This window comes from Syngnathus leptorhynchus, chromosome 3 (genome assembly GCF_054491065.1).
Source record: "Syngnathus leptorhynchus isolate UIUO chromosome 3, UIUO_Slep, whole genome shotgun sequence".
Lineage (NCBI taxonomy): Eukaryota > Metazoa > Chordata > Actinopteri > Syngnathiformes > Syngnathidae > Syngnathus > Syngnathus leptorhynchus.
The window spans coordinates 13,057,572-13,071,285 of NC_141197.1; positions in this window are offsets into that span (position 1 = coordinate 13,057,572).

Consider the following 13,714-nt stretch of genomic DNA (forward strand, 5'->3'; position numbering starts at 1 on the left):
GAGGGTGAAGACGTGCTGCTGGACTTAGTGGGAGGCCTGATGAATGTGTGCGGACTGGAAATGTAGAGGAGTCTCCTTGTGTATTGGCACAGACAGGCAGCATTGCGCTCGGGTCTTCTGTGAAAGGTCACTTTGTATCAGATGTGTTTGAACATTCTGCGGCATGCAGTTGACAAGTCGTGGTGTGAGTGCATTTAGGGCATGTCAAAATCTCATGTACCTCAATTTCTATTTAATTACATTTGTGTTCAAATGGAAGAATCAGCACGTTAGAAAGTTAAAAGGTTGTTGAACAACCAGCATACAGTAGAACCTAAAAAAAAAACATCATCAGGACAGTTAGTGTCAGGATTTTTCTGTCTCACATGAAAATCAGAATCCTGTCACACCCCTTTTCTTTTCTTCACTGGCCCTAATCCTCTTCCATAAATATCCCCCACACTTTTTTTTATTTTCCATACAATAATGTTGTGCATAGAATATTAGGCATTAATAAGGGTGCGTGTGTGTGTATGCGCGTGTGTGCGCGTGCATCCCACAAAAATGCTTGCCGTGTTGGCCATGGGCACACTCAGTGGTTGGCCACACAGAGTAGCAGTAGGAGGTGGACACCCCCTGTTTTACGACCCTTTGAGGAAGTCCAATCATTTTGGCCCTCCTCTTCATTCTCCTGCTTACGTACAAGCACTAATATTAGATCAGCCGCAGCCACCGCTCGATTCCACATAGAATAATTGCTCTCGGTTTTCTTACTCATAAAACTGTCCTTGTAATTGGACAAGAAATGTATCTTCTGAGACACTCGGGCCAAAGTGTTGCCGGCACTTTTAATTAGATGCATTGAACTTCCATGGAAGTGAATTCTGGCTCCTGCTAAGAGCTGTAATTGTACGAGTGATGTTCTGATTATTAATTGTGCTCCAGTGAAGGAACGATACAACAAGGCCCACGACACCATCTTCATGGGCATTTATTAATATTTTTTTTAACATTCTGGTTTGGTGGAGTTAATTCACTCAATAAATGGATAATCATTTTTGCACGCTTGCAGGTGAGTTAATATGAAAATAGTCTTAGATGCTCACCTGCTGTGTGGCTTACAAAGGCCATGGCTATATGAGCCCCGGTAAGAATTCCACACAGGATTCCGCTGTGCCATGGGGCTGCTCTAGCTGTATGCTGGGTGCTAGTGAGGGCTTACACAGGCGGGACCCTACTGGTATAATCCCATAATCCCTCCACACAGGGGTCCCACAACTGGGTTGGAAAGTAGGCTTGGATCGTGCGCTTTAATTAAGGTCTGAAAAGGGGGCAATAATGTTGTCGAACAGATGAATGAAACACGTGTATGAGGTTTTTTTTAGCAGGAAATGTACTGGAGATCTTGTGTAGAGAAACTGCAAAAGAGGTTTTTAATTATTCCATACATCTGATCACCAAAGTCTTAACAAAATGTTGAAGATCTTAGTTCAGAGGTCTGTACAAAGTATTTGTGTGATTTTAATTTCTGTTATTGCCTCTAAACTCTTCATTCTAGTGTTTGTTATTGGGGTGTAAAAAAATCACTTGAATTTAGTAAAAGCCATCTGGAAAAATTAACTCCAGTGAGAAAGAAACTACATTTGTAGATAAGATCAATAAAACCAAAAATGCAATTATTTATTTTAATTATTTATCTAGTCATTTCCCTTTTCAAATTTATATCATGCTACTTAAACATTTGTGAAGCCCTGAGGAGGCTTTATCTATATTTTTAGTGTAATGTAGTGCCATCAAACTTGAGCATTATGAAAGAATCACATTTTAATAGACGTGTGTGTTTCCCATCTGAGTAGCTTAGAACTTTGGAAAACATTCTTGAAGCAACAGGAAGCAACCAGTTTTCCCTGGCTGGGTTGTTAGTGCTCTAATCCAACTCTAGGACACCAGTGTAGCTTTAGCGACTCTCTGTGAATCTTGCTTCTCCACCATTGTTTTGACTGTTTCAAGTGCAAACAGGCTGTTGCAAAGTGTTTCACATATTCCATCTGCAGCATTCACTTGTGTGGTGCAATACAGGTTGTCATCGCGTTATTGTATCCTTCTGTAGACGGATGCTTAAAGAGCTCCTGTAGACTAACTGTTTGATATTCAAAGCCCAGCGCCACTATTTTTTACAAGCCGGGAGTTTGTTAGATTGACGAGCACAGAAGGCCAAAGGCCACAAGTTCATTCATACTCAAATACTTCCCTTATCAGAATATCATGCCGTAATCACATGACATATAGAGTTGACCTCGCCACAGGATTTTTTTTTCCGACTGATAAAATCTAATTACATTTCAAAGGTTCCCAAAGCAGGCCCAACAAAAGGAGACAGCCTTGTTACTATCATGATAGTAAAACACGTGTTTCTGTCTTCCTTTATTGATGGTTTAAGTATTAGATCGCCCTCTGTTGCAGTGATCTCATGCATTTATTGTAGCACAGCTTTAATATTATTGTCTTTTCATATACATCTTGAAAATCTGCCCAATAGAGAGCTGACAGAAATGTTTATTTTACTATTAAAAATCTTAAACAGGGGTAAAATGTCCTCCAGAAACAGAAGATTGTTTTTCACTTAAAATGTCGGAATTGGCTCCAGCACGCCCATGACCCTCGTTTGATAGATGGATGGATGGACGGATAGGTGGAAGGATGGATAGGTGGAAGGACAAATAGACAGACTTGCAATTGGAAGCCTTTTTCACTCCTTAGGACTCTGAGATGATGCACAAGCATTTATATGTGCAGCTGACATTGTTTGAATGCATACTACTTCAAAATAACAGGGGGAGACCTCGAGAAAACAAGCACACAAGTTTTCCCTTTTCTGCTTTAAATTGTGCTATTTGAAGGTTTTTAAACCCACAGTAACATGTGAACCCTGACATATTCTTATGTGCATACAACCTTCATAATTTGTGGATTGGAGGCCAAAGTAATGAAAAATTATGTGAACATATAACTTCAGATGTTTCAACTGAAAATCTAAAAAAAACAAAACAATTTTGACCCACGACTCCCTAAAGTTACTCGTGGTTAAAAAAGAAAGACCAATATAAAAAAAGAAACACCCTTTGACTTTGCCAGGAATCCTTGTAACGAGGTGTACTGCTGCAGAGGCCTATTGTAATACAAAACTACAAGAGTGCTTGTTCTAAAGTCTTTGCAAACCCACAGCTAAACGGATAATAGCTCAGCCTTAAACCGAAACATAGCTGAGCCACGGAATAAAAGATATTTAGTCCGATTGCTCCTCTGAATACAAAAACTAAGTCACATAGTTGTAAATTAAGAGACTGCTTAATTACACCAACTACGGGTGCAAACCGGTTAATAAGAGCAATTTGAAGAGTAGATGATTCCTCGATAAGCAGGCTGGATTACCTCCGTAAGCCCTTCTGTCACATATAGTGATGCCCCAAATCTCCCTTTGCTCTGAGCATTCAAGCCGTCAAATGAAATGAAAGAGACCTTAATGAACACCTCGCTCCCACTCGTGGAGTCGCTGTTTAAGATGGGGCGCATCCCCTCGCGTTGGCTGCGTGCTAAAGCTGGGAGATCAGAGCCCGCCGAAGTGCAGGCGAGCATTGTTTCCCATATTCCTTTGGAGGAAAGGAAACTTGAACTCTTTTGGTGATCTTACACGCCTCTCATTGCACTTGCAAGATAAGTCGCATCAACGGCATCATATTCTGGATGTAAAATGGTCATTATGACAAATTTATTAGGGGTAATACAATTATATAGATATGTATTAAATTTAAGTCAAGTTTACTAAGAACTACAAAAATATAATAGTAGTGATATGTTAATATTCCAATTCCCAGTTGGCGTTATGTGCCCTGTTCTCTTATGCATTATCATAAATCATAGCAGGCCTATTTAGACATTCAATACCACACTGTCCCCCAGGACCATAATCTGTTTACAGGAGCACTGCAGCTTTGCATAGTACTCTCAAATCCATACCAAATGCATTTTTAATTGGTAAATAAATGCAAAACGCATGCTAACAGGCAATCGCAGCAATGCTCCTGAATACTTAAATATGGTTCCGAGCATGATGTTCGCATTATGGATTTTGCATCAGCGTGTGTTTCCAAGGTGATTTATAATCAGCCAAGCGTCCAGTCTCTGTTGTGGCATAATGGAAGGTCCCGAACTTAGCTCGTCCTGAACTTAGCTATGACTTCATCACATTTCAACATGAATATTGAAGATTCCACGGGAAGCCTTCACACAGAGAGAGGGCTTGGCTCTTTCCTATTTCCATCAGCGATCAACATAGGTCAGCACCATTCTTTATTACACCAGATGGCTAGAACAAAAAAATATGGCAAACAAGTTCAACTGCTATAACGAATCAGTCTATTTTGTATGTAAAAGGTATTACTGTCAATGGAAACTGGCATATTATTGGAACCCCTGAGGTCAAAGCAGTGTACGAAATCAGTTGACACCTCATCGAAAAAGCTGAATCCAACACAATTAAATTTCACTAAAATAAAATCGTAGTGATTTGTTTCCATAATCTACCATAATAATACTTTTAAAATTATGGACAAATATGGTGTTGCTAGGGCAAAACTGATTGTTTTTGTGAAAATGTTGAGATTTCCAACATTACTGTTGCATTTAAAGTCTCAATGAGTTAGTTAATTGTTTTTCACACATTCATGCACATGCTGTGAAATGTGACTGCTGTTTATGAGTCACCCAGCGATCAAAGGCCAAGGTACACCACCATGTGCGGAAACACATGATTCTGTCAGTGAAGGGCGTCAAGAACATCTGTTTGATTGCACAACACTTGTTATCACAACCACTGCAAAGCTCCGAGATGTTTGTAGGAAAAGGAAAACAAAGCAGACGTCACACCTGCAAAAGTTTTAGGTTAGAGGCATTAACCAAATGAAAATGCATTAGAAATGAGCAACTATTAAAATTGGCAACATTCAGCCATCTGGTCACAAAAATATTTGCAGAGGACAAGGATGCACTTCTGTCAATTGGGTCCAAACTTAGTGTTGTCTTGAGAGTTCAATTAGGTGGAAATGATGGCAGACATTTGTAGCACTATGCACTTAGACAGAATTTACGTTTACAAATGAAAACATTTAAACATTTGCTAATTTGTATGTGTTCACTTTTCTTTCATAAATATTTTTTGTTTGTTTGGTGCAAACAAAACACCACACTTAGTCAACCATGGTGATGACATCATCATGCTTTGGAGCAATTGTTTTCTTCAGTCATACCTGGAAGATTGGACAAGGTTGAAGGAATTACAAACTGTTTGAAAATTCAATTAACGCTGGCACAAAACATTTAGGCTTCTGCTAGAAAGTCGAAAAAAGTCCGCAAAAGCCTACTAGAACAGATTCGTTTTATTAGGGGCTATGTACTTTAAACGGTGGCAGGTGTACTATGATTCATTTTTAATGAGTATGTGATATGATCGGTTAACACAGAACCCAGCCACTTCTCAGTTATAAGAGGCCATGGACACTTGTGCAAACACATTATTGCAATTGTTTGTTTTATACTCCCCTCGAAAAGATCATCTGTTGTTGTTGACTGTAGGTCATAAAATAGATTTCTTCAATGCACTAATTTGTTAAAATACCAGTTTGTGTTGGCATAAATCTTTCTGACCCAGGAAAAGAGAAGGCATGCATTTTCCAAAATATCGTTGAATGTGTTGCATCGGCCAATAATGAAAGGCGGCGATGGTCGTTTTGGTGCTCACCAAATTTTCCTCACAGCAGTAAATCAATACATGCAAAGATTTAAGATAGTGGTCTTATCATGTTTTATTGCATCCTTATCAAAATGCAAGCTTCTACAACCCCCCTCCCCCCATAGATGAGCGGACATTTCTAATGCTACTGAACCAAACACAAGGACATCCAGTGTTGGAGGCATCTTTATCAAAATAAATTATCACAAGGCCATAATCCATTCGTTCATCAGTGGTCACAATCTTCTTCAAATATCTTCAACAAGAAACTAGTCCAGAGTAAAATGATTGAGGAATAAAACAGCAATAAAGTGTCAATGACACAAGTCCTCAGTCTTTGGTTTTCATTGTTGCTTTGTAAAACGCCAGGGTCACTCCTCGAGTGTGAAACACGACCGTTTTTGATGACATTCTTATCTGCTGTTGTTATCTCTGGCAGTGTAAAGCTGGTGTCAAACATCAGGAGCAGGTAAATAATTTACGTCAAGGATATGACAGCATGGTTATAAATACCCATACCAAAATGTGCTTTTATTATCTATATTTTATTTTCTCTGGGAGAATGTCTTGGCCAACGACATGCCATATTTGTAAAAGGTTAATCTGACTCATATATTTCCGCTTCCATTCCAATTTAAACACACTTTTATAATTCAATTAGGTTTTATTTTTGTCAGACTAATCTAAGCGTTCCGAGACGACACATCCTAATCTGGCTGCATAAAGCTATTGTTTCTCCTATATAATTATATGATTGATGTAAATTTTCCAACATCAAATAGCGAAGCCACGGTGTATTAGCAGGTGCTCTCTCATGCTTCTGAAAGGGTGCAAGACCCAACAGCATATCACCACATTTGTCAATCAAACAACAAGGAAGGTGAAGGGTAAGGAGGAGACAGGCACGCTGGCTAATCATTTTGTAATCAGGCGTCAAAACAAAACAAAAAGTGTTTATCTGATCAGAACAGGCGGCTGCCAGAGCTGACATGGATGTTACTTTTCTCCTGTGTCATTGTGTCAGGCCTAATGGACAGTGGTGAGAAGGAGAGTTAATTACTTTTGACCACCTTCTCCCCTAATTTCCGATTTGTATGGAGTCCCTTTTCTCCTCTGACATCCGCCATGAATATCATACAATGTCATTTGTGCATAGAAATACATGCCTTATTTTAACAAGCCAAATATTACTGTTGAGAGTGAGATTATTTAACCTCTGATCATAAATAACCCCAGTATTTCCCCTTTACCTAAGTATAACGGAGTTGGTTTGTATTTGTAAGAATTAAGCATGTAAGAAATGTTGGGAAAATATTCAGCTACTAATTTTTGGCTCCAAATTGAATTATTCCAGTCGAGGTGACTAAGAGATTGGAAATGCATGACCACGCGCTCCCATTATTGTCAGCATCAAATTGCAAAACAATTTGGCATAGTTGAAACTACCAAGATTGAACAGATTTTTTGTTTTTCCTGGGGTGATATTTAAACTCTCACTTTTATTTTCACATAAGGAATAATGGTACCATTACTAAACTATTCCAGAGTCAAATTGTCACTTTACACTGAAATAAAATGAGGAGTGATATTTAATCCTTGGGGAAAAAAAAACAAGGAACATATTTTTCTCTTTTTTTTCTATAAAAAAATAAAATAAATAAATAAATAAAGCAGCGACATTTACTTACCAAACCACATCATAAAAATTACTTTGAATTTCGAGGTGAAAAAAATTTGTTGACTCCACAAATGTCTTCTAAATTCTTTTACATGTTATCCTTCAGGTTGAAATCAACATACCTAGTACATGAATTGGGCCTGTTAGACAGTGGCTTTTCTGGCGACTGATATATGTGGAAAGAGCAAAAATAAAATGGGACGTTTTAATTTAGGCCATCAATCTGACTGGGACCTGTGGACATGGGGGAAGAAGGTAATAATTCATTTTAAAAGGGGGCTCGGTTGGCTACAAGAGCCCTAAGGGGTGGTGATGGGTCTTCACCCTGTGATTGAGATCCTAAATGTGAAGCTGTTTTATGGGTCTCTTAATTTAGCTAGGCAGACTCTGCTATAGAAGACATGTCAGGGGCCAGACCTCCAAAGGCGACAATGATTGACCCTCTGTGCATGGGCATGTGGATTAATGGGTTTATGCGGAAACATTTGGGACAGTGGAAGATGATCTGGTACTAAAGTATGAGATCCATAGAGACATACAATATTGGTACTCTTGAATAGTCTGTTGCAGTGCTCTAGCTGTGATTGGGTGAGACATCCAGATGACCTCGAGGTCATATATTCGATACGGTGTAAACAGTCAATCACGTTCCAAGCGTCTCTGTCCAGGATGTATAATCAATCACTTTCCCAAAGACTTTGAAAAAGTGCACGTTTGTTGAAGGAACATGAATTTAACAGTACTACAATGCAGGTTCCCTCGGTGTGTCCACTAGGGGTTGATTATTTCAGCGACACCTGTAAAATCAAAAGATTGATAAGCGTTTAAGCATGAGGCCGGTCAATCAGGAAGACAAATCCTCCGTGTCGCTTTAAGCTCTTGTGCTATTCTGTGAGAGACAGCCATTCTTCTTGCATGCCAACAAGCTTCCCAATTTGTCAGGCACACAATAGCGACCCATTTGCATTACTGTGTGAACAACAAACGTGATTGATCAAATTATTGATTATTGTTTGTTGAAGGTAAGGGATGTCTCCAGAGAGAAGTTGAACAATTAGATTTTACATACGTCTTCTGACCTTTCTAAAGGTACTGTACAAGTCAGGATGATATATTATACTGAAAAGTACTAGCAAACTGAGAGATAAACAATTACACGGAAATCTCTTCAATCAATGGAACATTTCCTCATTCAATTGAATTGTTTTCATATCAATTTAATAATTTCATAAGTGGTCCGTTCCCACGTTGGCTGTTATTTTGAATGATCAATTATTAATAAGTTTTAGTGATTGCAAGTGTGTTAACTCTCTTGCATATTGTCACACTTTTTATTGACTCTGGTATTATGTCACCTCAATATTCAAAATCTGTTTGGTACCTTCATATATTTTTTCCTTTAAGTAGTGCTTTTGGAGATGCAAGAATTCCACCCAAAAACCCTTATGTACCTGTTTTGCAACTTTATAAATATTCTAATATTGTATTTTTTTAAAGAACTATTGACCTTGTTCGTTTATCTTATCATGCAAGCAGTAAACCAGCAAGCATGATACAATGCTATTAACCGCTACAATGATGGCAAGCTGCACATGGAGACTATAAAAAGTTAGGTACAAAAATATTACCACAACTTCTCTCATCACCTTTAATTTCTAAGACTACCTATAAATTGAAGCACTTTGATATGAATCATTGAATCCAAAGCATTTGTGTGTGTTTGATTGCGGCTGAAGGAGGGGCAACACAGTCATTGGACATGCACATGTCATTGCAACTGTTGCGTTTTATTAACGCACAAAACCAGGGCCAATGGATCATTAGTGCATCAATATGTAGTTTGCATAAAATTATATCTTTTAAATGGTCTGAGTTTGAGGTGACACGGGGTTGGCTCATCAATAATGTAAATGAGCCATTAAGGCCTTTAAGAGGCTGTCTGTGAGAATGACAGACCACCCAGTGTCAGTGAGTTAATATCCAATACAGCCATCACCACCACACCCCCAATGGCTACTGGCAGAAACATTGCTGTAATATTAATGTGGCCCATTTTAACATTTTAGCTCAACATATCTTTTTTTTTTTTTTTTTTATTTGCTATAGGCATTTTCCTGCTTTGTTTGCAATAAGCCAATTTTAGAATATCCCATTCCTCGCTCCGGTGGCTGGGACAGTGTTCCAAGTAAAAGTGATTAGCAATGTTTTTAAATGCCACATACTCCTGAGGAGAATTCCCGATGATGCAGTTGTAGCTCATCTCTGAGCCTGCCCTTTGCCTCAATCCATAAGTGCTCCTGGCTAACACCTGCAACCTTGAGGTCCACCCGTGTCTTCCCTCTACTCTTGGGTCCACCGATAGCAAAAAAAGTCTGACTAAATGGCGGTAAGAGGAAATGTTCAACATGGTTGTCTCATCTTTGTTTTATGTCGAGCGCTGGTTTATCGGACTTTCGATTGCTGTGGGATAAAAGATGCAAATTAACCACCTGAAGGTTGTTCTCACACTAGAAGTCAGTTTGCGTTCAGCACATTGCTTTTCTCATAATACAGTCGATGGCTACACACACACACACACACACACACACACACACACACACACACACACACACACACACACACACACACACACACACACACACACACACACACACACCTATATATATTACAAATTACAACATGTCTGTGTAGGCATTGTATAAGTCTTGGTAAAAATGATTATTTGTATTACTTGGCCTTATCTTTGCCTGCCATACTTCCCAGATCTATGCTCTTCCATCTTCCCTGAATGCCAGCACATAAGAAGGATGGCAGCTCACCAGTGTAAAGGTGACAGGCACATGATAATAGCCCAATTATCCCAAAATGCCAAATTTTACTCCAAAGGAAAAGGAGTGTGCGGTGATTAATGGTGAACACTTAAGGGGAAGAGTCAGACAACGCTGTTGGAGAGGAGAAAATATGTATCAGACTGCCGACGCTACAGATGCTTCCTCCCTCCTGACAAGTGCAATTCATTTGAGAAGCTATTAACATGCATAATTATGCTAATCAAGCAGTAATTAAGTGCCTATTCATTAGAGACCTTTTTTGTCTGTTAATTTCATCAAGCATCGCTGTTGGGGTTTGTTTTCCTGCATATTTCTTGATGCAATATTTGCCAGATAAGGTGCTCGCGTATCACCAAACAGACCCTTTGCTGGATGTTTTTGAGGTTTACACACACACACACACACACACACACACACACACACACACACACACACACACACACACACACACACACACACACACACACTGCCACGCACACACGCACACACACACAAACACGCACGCACGCACAGACTCACGCACACACAGACTCACGCACACACTTATTGTAAATAGCCCTCCATTGTATTGCCCCTGCACTTTGTGCCATCAAACAAAGGTTGATAGCACAAAGGAAGAACTGCCCCTCTGAACACACAGTATACCAAGCCGTAGTGCGCATATCACAGAAATTCTGAAGTTGAAGTCCCTGGGGTTGTATGGTTCAGAGTTAGACCGTTTTGAAGAAATATGTACCTCTAAAGTCATTGTACTTTTGCATCCTCAACAATATCACTGCAAGATCACTTACAAAAGGGTTTTGCCTCCCAGAGGTCCAACCACTTTGTCTTTATAAGCCCGCAAGTAATTTATAACACAATTGTCGAAACTTGTGACACCGACAGGAGCCAAAATGAGAATTTTTTTTTAACAATGGCTGCAATCCAACTTCTGGTGTCGCCTTCAGCATGATTTGTGAAGGTTCAGTGAGGGACTCACAGACTCAGAATCAGTAGGGGGTTAAAATGGACTATATGCATGTTTACATACTGGGATCTTTGCCCACAAAGATCTGCTACTTACACCACTTACCTCTGACTATTTGTCCATTTCCATAATATTGTCTCATCCAAAGTAAAGGCCAAATAAAATATTTATAATAGTGGTGAGACCCAGTCGAAAAACAATTTATAGCTTGCATTCTTACATTCAAGAGTCATCTTATCGGCAAGAGGAGAGGACGAGGGGGCATTATCCTGAAGAAAAGCAACAGACTTCCAAAAATACTTCGAGAATGGGAATCAGGGACCTGCTAAGAGAATTTCTCAGGCAAAAGAAGCCCAGTAAGGACAAGGAGCCAGATGGGCTGTCAAGAAAAGACAAGCACATGCACCACACGTATTGCTGGAAAATTAAGAAGGTGGCTGACATTGAGAAAACCTACCAGTGGCAGAAAATAAATAAATGGAAAGTCAGTGAAAAGATATTAATCATGACAGCTACAGACATACCCAGTAATGGCGGTTTGTCACGAAATGTCAGAATAAGTGTGCGCCGATTGGATTATCAATTGACATAAACCACTCCTCTCGTTCTGAATAAATTCTTGATCAGAATATTGTAAATGAGGTGTGTAGATGAAACATTTATATTCCAATCAGGCTTTTAATCGGAGTAGCCACTGACGGCTCTGACAAGGATTGAAGTGACATCTGAAACTGTCAGCAAGATTAGTGAAATTTCTCTTTACTGGAAAAAAAAAAAACAGATGTCAGAAGAAAATAACTTTAAAACCTAATATGGCCACACATTTTGTCTATATCTCAATATACTTCAATTCTCTTAATTCACACAACTCCCTTGAAATATTTCCTGCATTTTTACAACTGTGTGATACGTATGCACTCCCACTGTGTCTACTGAGGCTTTGCAGTGCATGTGAAATGTTATTTGCAATGGCATGCCTCTGTCCACTTTCAGAGAGTGGGACAGGTGCTCTCATTGGACATGAAAGCCTCTGGTGATGCATGTCAGTCTTGATCAAACGTGATGATGCCCCCAGGAAACCAAATCGCTTCCTTTCATTTGACATCGAAACTGTTTTGTGTTTCAGCACTTTTCTGATAGTTTTGGCGGCTGCGACAACCTTTTGGACGGTTGAGACTTCACCCGTGCGTGTTTTACATCCCCCAAATGCCTTTGACGTTCTACGTTTTTGGATGTATTTTCAGTTTGATCTGGAGTAGAGTCGAAATAATAAATACAATAACAAAAGGGTTCACCTAATTCTCAATCTTTGTAAGGTTTTGGGGATTCTCAAATGTGTGAATTACTCAAAATGACAGCAGGGGCATGGTTAAGGCTAAGATAATTTATTTCAATTACATTTATAGTCCCTTAATTATTGACTATCTATTGCAACTCTCCATCTGATCCATATGAATCAAAACATTAAGGGTGGCCGGCCTGAAGTTCAACGGGGCAGAAAAAGGTCCACGCTGACGTCCGGCTGCTCGTTTTGACGGCACGTCAGAGTCGGCTCGCACACTGCTAGGCCTCATCAGAGTGATGGCCGTCATCGTTGTGGCGGGCCTGTCAGAACAAACTGGTGTGCTGCGGGAGAGATCCTGCTTTAGTGTCTGGGTGGGGAGTATGCAACACATGCAACGCCCTTCCATGGAATATGTTCTTCAAAGTAGCAAGCTGGTGGCAAATTAATGACAAGAACAAGCGATGACATCATAGAAAAAGTATGATTAGACTCTACTTAAGACATACAAGTTGCTGGTGGGGGCTGACTGAAAGGTTTATCATATTCATAAGTGAAGCTTTGCTGTTACTTTTTATTCCCATCACTTTAGCACAAAAGTGATCGAGCGTAAATAAAGAATTGGCTCATCCATGACCAGGTATTTAATATTGATTTATTCCCATAGATTGACAGTCACAACAGAGGCTAATGTGTAATCATTAGCAAATGCTTTACAAAATATTTATGTATTGTAAACCGTGATGATTTACTCATCACTTCCCCCGCTCACACTACCATTAGCGAGTGCCTTAGAAAACAATAAATGCCACAATCGCTTTCACTTAATTAAGACAATAGATATCATACTGCAAGGTAAAATGTCACTCATAGTGCTGTCTTGTGCGTGCAGCAATTTACTACTAAGTGTTATGAGAGAGAGTGACACAAATAATAGCTGTTAAGCTGTCAGATAGCGGGGGCTGAGTCACATTAGTGAAATTAGCCGAGATACACATAAACAATGCCAGCATCTCCATACATCCATAGAATACATAGGTGCAAGGGAGTGGATGCAGGAATAATATGAGACATTAGCAGTACAGATTTATTAGGATGTAAAAAGCAGGCCACCATTTGTGCAATTAAGTCTAATTTGAGGGCAAAAATGGTACAAGTGAGTAGACGCCCTCCCATGCTGACACATAAT